Raw genomic sequence first — 9,375 nt, forward strand, 5'->3', positions numbered from 1 at the left:
GTTTAAGAAAGCCATGAGTCTGACGCCTGCAGAGTAATTTCAAAAACCCTGGGTCATTTTACTCTTTAGCCTTGAAGTGAAGAGTCGAACAGTGGAGAAAAAGGGGAAGAAGCCAGAAAAGGCCTGGAAAATCCACCCTGAATACCTGATTCGTCCTCAATGAGGGAGAATTGGAGCTTTTCTTGCTCCTGAATGGCCGTTTCCTGTACCTTGGGAGTGGCATCACAGAATTTATGACACTTGACAAGACAAAGACTTGACCATCCCAGAGTGAATACTTTGCAATATAAAAGATTATATGTTAACACAAAGTAATATCATTAAGAAAAAGACAACCATGTTCTATATAATTATTAACCAACTAAACACATAGTATGTGGCTACCTTGGTTCTACATAAATTCATATAAAACAAAAGTGACTTTAAATACATGTAAATTAGTTCCACCCATTTTAATTGTCAAAACGGGATTAATTTCAAACAGTTGTGCCCATATACAACTTGTTTTCCATGTAAGAACCTTGGGATGTTTGAGTCTTTTGGAGTTAACAGTCTTTAAAAAGGTGTAAGTGCATTGTGACTTTCAATCAAGATTGAGACTCTGTGTGTCTCTGCATTCTTTTCTTGACCCTGGGGGTCCTTAAGTCATAAAAAAAAGGGTCATTGGAGGTGGTCTTACGAGCCTGCTCTGGAGGTTTATCTCACCTTACATCTGCTAGTGTGGAGATGTCTCTGAAATGAGCTAAAGTTTGGGTACTTAAAATTAAAACTCTCACAAAGTCACAATTACTTATTAGGAATTAATACACATTCATCACATCATACTACACAATTGTGAGTCGTCTGCGTAACAGTGAAAGTTAATGTCATGGTTTCTTATAACTGTGCCTAGTGGTAACGTGTATAATGTAAATAATAATGGTCCTAAAATAGATCCTTGCAGAATTCGAAATCTTACTTTAGAATAATCGGAAGATAAATTGTTTACTTTTATGAACTGATAACGTTCCATTAAGTAAGATTTGAACCATAATAGGGCTGTCCCTGTAATTCCAACCATGTTTTCTAACCTTTCTAGGAGAATATTGTGGTCTATCGTATCGAAAGCTGCGCTGAGGTTAAGAATCACCAACAGAATACGTGGCCTTGATCAGAGGCAAGAAGAAGATTGTGTCGGGTTTAATTTTGTTGGTTGAAATTGTTGTCTAATATTCTCAATTTTATTATTGTTTATTATATTGCCGGAATTAGTTGTTTATAACCTGCCTGGTTTTTTGTAGTTCTAGAAAACACATTAAACAGTACAAACCGGATTCCAAAAAAGTTGGGACACTAAACAAATTGTGAATAAAAACTGAATGCAATGATGTGGAGGTGCCAACATCTAATATTTTATTCAGAATACAACACAAATCACAGATCAAAAGTTTAAACTGAAAGAATGTATCATTTTATGGGAAAAATATGTTGTTTCAAAATTTCATGACGTCAACAAATCCCAAAAAAGTTGGGACAAGGCCATTTTTTACCACTGTGTGGCACCCCCCCTTCTTCTTACAACACTCAACAGACGTCTGGGTACAGAGGAAACCAGTTTCTCAAGTTTAGAAATAGGAATGCTCTCCCATTCATGTCTAATACAGGCCTCTAACTGTTTAATCGTCTTGGGCCTTCTTTGTCGCACCTTCCTCTTTATGATGCACTGTTCTCTATAGGTGAAAGATCTGGACTGCAGGCTGCCATTTCAGTACCCGGATCCTTCTCCTACGTAGCCATGATGTTGTGATTGCTGCAGAATGTGGTCTGATATTATCTTGTTGAAAAATGCAGGGTCTTCCCTGAAAGAGATGACGTCTAGATGGGAGCATATGTTGCGCCTCTGACCGAGCGATCTGCACGCTTAAGTGTTTCACAATTCCTTCCTCTCTAATGCTTCTCATTGGCCTGTTTCAACTTGGCCTGTTTCAATTGTTTCAATTTCTGCTTCAATGATTGGAGACGCAAACAAAGTGCGTCATTGAAACAGTGGGATGTGATAACGCCAATGGCTGTCTGACAATCAAATCAAATCAAATTTATTTTTATAGCGCCTTTTACAACTGACGTTGTCACAAAGCAGCTTCACAGTTTCAAAACAGAACATTTAAATCAAAGCCCAATGCGAGCAAGCAGAAGGCGACAGTGGCAAGGAAAAACTCCCGAGGCTGGCGGAAGAAACCTTGGGAGGAACCAAGACTCACAAAGAGGACCCATCCTCCTCTGATCAAACTATAGATTCAATTTTAAATGATCACTAATGAAGTGTCATTATGCTACATAATAATAATAAGGTGAGCAGCTGGTCTGGTCTGGGCCGCAGGAGAATCCAGCAAACAATCTTCCAACAGTGGGCCACCATTTTCTCAGAAAACAATGGCCCCACATTGAAACTGTGGGAGGTGCTAACGACTGATTGGCAGATGGCTGTCTGATACTGGTTCCTCATAGAAACTGTGGGATGTGCTAACACCAAATTGGCTGGCGGCTGTGAGTGTTTCTGGGGGCGGGCCTTACAATGGCTCCTCTAAAACGAACTCTACAGCGAACAGACAACAATTAAAAGGTACGTGTTGGGTCTCATTCATTGCTTAGACTTTAGTAAAACTTTTAGGATTGGAGTTTGGCGTTTAAAGATTAATGTAGCAGCGTTGTTGGTGCGTTTATCGTTGTATAAAGCGCAGTGTTCAGTAAACGGCTTGTGTTAACACTGTATTATCTTTATAATCTGCTTTTTCTCAATTAAATTACACAGATTTTGTTAGTTTTTGTTGTAGCTTTTTTAAACATTTGTGTTTACATGAATAAATTATATTTCTTGGAATCTCAGACATTAAACTATTCATCAGTATAACGTAGGCAAAACATCTGAGTTGTTTTTGTTGTTGTTTAGTGATAAAATATGCAATTATAAGTGTTAGGTGTACAAAAAACATTATTTGTTTAGTATTAAAATAGATGTACAGTATTAAAATATATTTATTGGGTGTTCAAAACACGAGTTGTTGTTCAGCATTAAAATACTCCATTATAAGTATAATACCTGAGTTGTTTTTGTTGTTGTTTAGTGATAAAATATTCTATTATAAGCAACATTTATTTGCTTAGTATTAAAATGGTCAGTTATATGTATTAGGTGTATTAATAGGAATGCTCTCCCATTCATGTCTAATACAGGCCTCTAACTGTTCAATCGTCTTGGGCCTTCTTTGTCACACCTTCTTCTTTATGATGCGCCAAATGTTCTCTACAGGTGAAAGATCTGGACTGCAGGCTGCCATTTCAGTCCCCGGATCCTTCTCCTACGTAGCCAAGATGTTGTGATTGCTGCAGAATGTGGTCTGGCATCATCATGTTGAAAAATGCAGGGTCTTCCCTGAAAGAGATGATGTCTAGATGGGAGCATATGTTGTTCTAGAACCTGAACATAGTTCTCTGCATTAATGGTGCCTTTCCAGACATGCAAGCTGCCCATGCCACAAGCACTCATGCAACCCCATACCATCAGTGATACAGGCTTTTGAACGGAGCGTCGATAACACCTTGGGTTATCCTTGTCCTCTGTGGTCCGGATTACATGGCGTCCCAGTGTTCCATAAAGAACTTCAAATCGTGACACATCTGACCACAGAACAGTCTTCCATTTTGCCACACTCCTTTTTAAAAGACCCCTGGCCCAGTGCAAATATCTGAGCTTGTGGAGCTTGCTTAGAAATGGCTTCCTCTTTGCACTGTAGAGTTTCAGTTGGCGACGGCGGATGGCAGTGTGGATTGTGTTCACTGACAATGCTTTCTGGAAGTATTCCTGAGCCCATTCTGTTATTTCCTTGACAGTGGCGTTCCTGTTTGAGGTGCAGTGACGTTTAAGGGCCCGGAGATCACGAGCATCCAGTAGAGTTTTACGGCCTTGACCCTTACGCACAGCAATTGTTCCAGATTCTCTTAATCTTTTGATGATGTTATGCACAGTTAACAATGATAACTTAAAAGTCTTTGCTATTTTACACTGGGTAACACCATTCTGGTATTGCTGCACAACAATGGTGGAATTGGTGATCCTCTTACCATCTTGGTTTCAGAGAGACACTGACACTCTGAGAAGCTCTTTTTATACCCAGTCATGTTGTTCCTTGACATAATTAGTGTTAATTGGTCTTCCAGCTGTTCGTTATATGCTCAAGTTCCTTTTTCCAGCCACTTATTGCTACTTGTAACAACTTTTTTGGGATTTGTTGACACTGTGAAATTTGAATCAACATATTTTTCCTTTAAAATGTTTCATTTACTCAGATTAAACTTTTGATATCTCATCTATGTTCTATTACGAATAAAATATTGACATTTGCCATCTCCACATCATTGCATTCAGTTTTTATTCACAATTTGTTGTGTCCCAACATTTTTGTAATCAGGTTTGTACTATAAAATTATTTTTTTTATTATTGTAGATCAGCAAGGCCAGATATGCTGAGTGAGCTTTAGTGAGAGCATTTCTATACCCTATAAGGCTGTCCTTCCAGGCAGAGTGGAACACTTCCAGCTTGGTTGATCACCATTTTCGCTGTGGTTTCCATGCTGTTTAAGGTACGGGTTTTATCATTGTACCATGTGGCGAGCTTTATCCGTCTCATAATTTTTCTTTTAAGTGGAGCCACATTATCTAAAGTAGATCGACAGCTATTTTCTAAGTAGTCAGTACATCTAGCTCCATTGGGTCTGATGGAGTGGGAACTGGTGTTGATATTTCTGGAAGGTTTTCTATAAACTGTAGGGTGGTAGATGGTTTCATTGAACAATTTGTAGAATAGTGAGGGGATGTACATTCATTACAGCTAAGACATAGCTCATATGAAATTAGGTAATGGTTGGATATTGCTGAGGTTTGTGGTATAATATTAAGTTTGTTTATGTTAAGACCTAGTGTCAAAACTAAGTCTAAAGTGTGATTGCAGTAGTGTGTAGGTCATGTTACATTTTGAGTAATACCAATAAAGTTTTGGATTGAAGTAAAAGCCTTTTTAGTGGGGATTTGTCATAATGATGTAGAGAACCTCAAAAGAAGTGAAGGTGTCACATTGTTTAACACTGTATGTACCAAAACAGGTATTTTGGTAAATTACACATACTCTTCATTTAGTGCTGAATATTTATTTGGTGCAACCCATGTTTTCGTGAGACAGAAAACATCAATTTTAGGATCACTTACAATATCATTTACAATGGTTGTTTTTGAGTTTAGTGATCTTACGTGGAGTAACCCAAATTATAGTTCTGAGATGTTGCTGCTATCATATGTGTGTAGATTGTTGAAACATGATGATTTTGTTTTTCTACTTCTACATTTAATTTGTGGGAAAGACACAGTCTCAATACATATGAACCTAGGTGACGCCTCAAGGTAGTTCGCAGATGGAAGGTTTAGCCTGTCTGTCCGTGGCCTTGTCCTGGCTCTGGATTGTCAGCAACTGTTTAAACTACTCTGCTGACTTACGAAACAACTGTGTACTACAAGGAAGCACCCTTCCGGTAAGATGCATCAAAAAGAAAATATACTTAAAATATGTTGCCTTATATTTAGGATTGATTATGGGGGTTTATTTGTTTTCATTCTTATCAGAGTTGTTATAGTTTTCTGTGTGTTTCTTTTTTCTTCTGTTCTGTTTAGGAAAAGGAAACGAACAAGAGAATGTTACCTTGCAGGAAAAATATGAGAAGCCTGAAAGAAAGATTCTGTGAAGAGGGCTTCCACTGCTGTGAGCCCTCTTACAAAGATAAAAAGTTTTCAGACAAAAACTCAGATGAAGCCATATAATTTGCTTGCTTGGGTCAGGGAATGCCACATTACTTGCCCCTTTTGATTGGATGAGTGATAAAGCTTGAGGTGTCAAAGTCAAGTGAAAGTGAACTTTATTGTCATTTAGACAACACACAGCAGTGCACAGCTAAATGAGATTCCGTTTCTCTAAACTCCAATGTGCTAGGCAAAATAAGACAATGCGTAATTTAAATAGACATTACTCACAATCAACTATAGACAATACAACTACACAGAATAAGGCACTATATCTATGAAATTAAATAATAGCAGCAAGGAATGGCAGTGTGTATAAATAAATAGGTATATGCATAGAATGTAAGATACATATGAAGCAGAAAAATAATGCACATGAATGAATATTGCACATAAGGTAAATAAATGAATGTAAGTTGTGCTGTATAAAATATGAGCATATTGCACGTCTGCATTATTGTAGTATACATAGTATACATGGATTTATATCAAGATAAGGTTGATGAGTTTTTTTTTTTTATTTTAATTATCAGCATGTATTGTGTGAGCTTTTACAGTTCAAAAGTTTGTTGGCCTGAGGGATGAAGCTCTTGCAGAGTCTGGCAGTCTTACACCCGTCTGATCTGGCAACCCGTTTGGCTGTTCCTGTACCCGTTTAGAAGAAGCTGTTTTGATCGCTCGGGTTTTCCTGTTTACTCGTTTCTACGGTTATTTCTGTATTTATATCTGTTTTTATAACCTACTAATCATCCATAGATCTATCTTTTAGATTGTCTCCGCAGGAATATTTATTAAAGAGGCACTAAAACTGCCACCGGACCCTGGAGTAACGTTCTTGGTGTAAGTTACTAAAAACAACTAAAAGCGGTAAGTACCTGCAATTCAATGGCTACTACTGGCTGTTTTGCCTGCTCAGAGTGTGGCATGTTTAGTTTAACCCCCTTTTCCACCTCTAGCGACAAAGATAGTGGTTGTGTTTGTACTAAGTGTCAGCTAGTTAGCTCTCTGGTGGATAAAGTGGACCAGCTAGAAGTGTGCATCCGGAGCTTATTATTGTCAAGGGATAAACAGCAAGATTCAGTGTTAGCAGCTCCGGGTGCCTTAGGGAGTGTTAGCACCCCCTCGACTCCGGCATTAGAGCCCTCACAGCGGGGTGAATGGGTGATGTCTTGGCGTCATAGCCGGAAAGCTAAGGCTGATGCTAACGCTGAGGCCAAAGCTAGCCCACCGGGACACCACGCTCGTCCGATTCGCGTGTCAAACAGGTTTGCCCTGCTCAGCGAAGCACCCGCTGAGGAGCCTGTTAAGAGTGCTCTGGTTATAGGAGACTCTATTGTTCAACACGTGAAATTAGCTACTCCTTTAGGGGCGCCGGCAGTAACAGTTAGCTGTTTATCGGGAGCCAGAGCGCCGGATATTAGTGGCAACCTTAGACTGTTAGCTAATAGGAGATATTCGAGGGTAGTCATTCATGTAGGGGCCAATGATATTCGTCTGCGGCAGTCTGAGGTAACTAAGGGTAATATTAGAGAGGTGATTAAACTGGCCCAGACGATGTCCGATGCCGTAATCTGCTCTGGCCCCATACCAATGTGGAGTGGCGACGAAGCTTACAGCCGACTTTGGGCGTTAAACTGCTGGATGTCCAAGTGGTGTTCCAAAAATCAAGTGGGCTTTATAGACAATTGGTTTCGTTTTGAGGGCAAGCCTGGTCTTATAGGTAGGGATGGTATCCACCCCACGCGGGAGGGTGCTGCCTTACTTTCTTGCAGCATAGCACATAGTCTTTTAGTTAGTCAGCAGAGTAGTGTAGATAGCTGCTGACAATCCAGAGCCGGGACCAGGCCGCAGACAGACAGGCTAAACCGACCGTCTGCGAACTGTCTTGAGGCGTCACCCAGCTTCAACTGTATTGAGACTGTGTCTTTCCCCGAACTAAATGTAAAAGTAGAAAAACAAAATCAGCCTGTTTCAGCAACCTAATCAATATTAAAACATACACAACACCTAGCAGCAACACCTCAGAACTAAAATTTGGGTTACTCAATATAAGATCACTAAACTCAAAAGCAGTCATCGTAAATTATATCATAAGTGATCATAAATTCAATGTTTTCTGTCTCACGGAAACATTGGTTAGACCAAATGAATATTCAGCACTAAATGAAGCCACCCCTCTAGGCTATAATTATGCACATAGCCCAAGAATATCAGGCAAAGGAGGTGGAGTATGTTTTAGTCACGAGGAAAAATTCCTGTTTCAATTTAGAAAATTGAATTAATCTCTAACATCTAGAATAGTCAAAAAAAAAAAAAAAAAAAAAAAAAAATATATATATATATATATATATATATATATGTTATAAAAATACTCCAGTATACTCATTATGCTATATTCAAGTATGTACGAAGCATTTTTATTCATTGAGGTTATGTATTCGCCCAGAAAATCTCTCAGAAAACGGTCACGTGGACTCCCCAAACCCAGGAACCAATCAGAGGACGGAGACCTCCCAAGTGGGCGTGACCGCACCACCTATGAAAAACACTCGTCTTGCTCTTTCTCCTCTTCTTGCACTCTCGATTCTTACGCTCTCGTCTTCACTCCTTCTTACACTCTCCCTTATGCTCTTTACGCTCTTTGTTTTCTCTCTACGCTGACAAGCCGACTCTTCCAAAAACTCTTAAAAGAAGACAGACCTTCATGCGAACTAGCAGGGGACGCCTTGTGTCAGTTAGCATTGCAATACAGAAACTAAAATAGTAAACCATCAATTAATTGTCAGTAATTTTTTTTCATTTTTGTTTGTTGTTTGTAGCCCAATCCAAGTTTAATTTTACGACTGATCAAAGCAGGTGAAACGTATTTTGGCCAGAATAAGGGCCACCACTGAAATTGAGTGAAATTCGTAAAATTAGTATTAGCTAATTGATTCAGAATATATAGCTTCTGAAGATCGGAGGAAACAGCGCGCTTCATTGAAGAAACATTCTCCCTCACTCCGGGAAAACCAGCCAGGCCAACAGTTTTCTGTGAAGGGTATCCCCGACTGACGTCACACCGTCTAAAGGACGCCGAAAGTGGCTGACTCATCCTGGAGGGACTCCCCTCACTAACCAGCCTACCTCCAGCTGTGACAATTCAAGCACCAGAAGAACAGATTGAAAAATCTGCTGGACTCATCGGTTTGGTGATCATAACGACAAGTGTAAGCAAGTAAATTCCTCATCTTCAGAAGCTGATGCCGAATTAAGTCTCTTGATAAATTTATACACTAATTAAATCATTTAGCAACACATTATTCACAAGTCATATAGCCTAGTCAATAATTAAATTCGAACTGGTCTCACCTGCATTGATTCCATTAGATTTTGATGATTGTGCTATGTTTATCAACCTATTATCATTCCTTTTAATAAAGTATTTCCATTATTTGAAAAAATACAGTGTGGGCTCTGGATTTTCTGTCCATAGGCACGCTTTGCAGATCTCACACCCTTATTCAGTCTATTGGGTCTTTATACTTTACCATGATAGAGAGGTGGTC

Source organism: Hoplias malabaricus, chromosome 4 (assembly GCF_029633855.1).
Source record: "Hoplias malabaricus isolate fHopMal1 chromosome 4, fHopMal1.hap1, whole genome shotgun sequence".
Taxonomy (NCBI): Eukaryota; Metazoa; Chordata; class Actinopteri; order Characiformes; family Erythrinidae; genus Hoplias; species Hoplias malabaricus.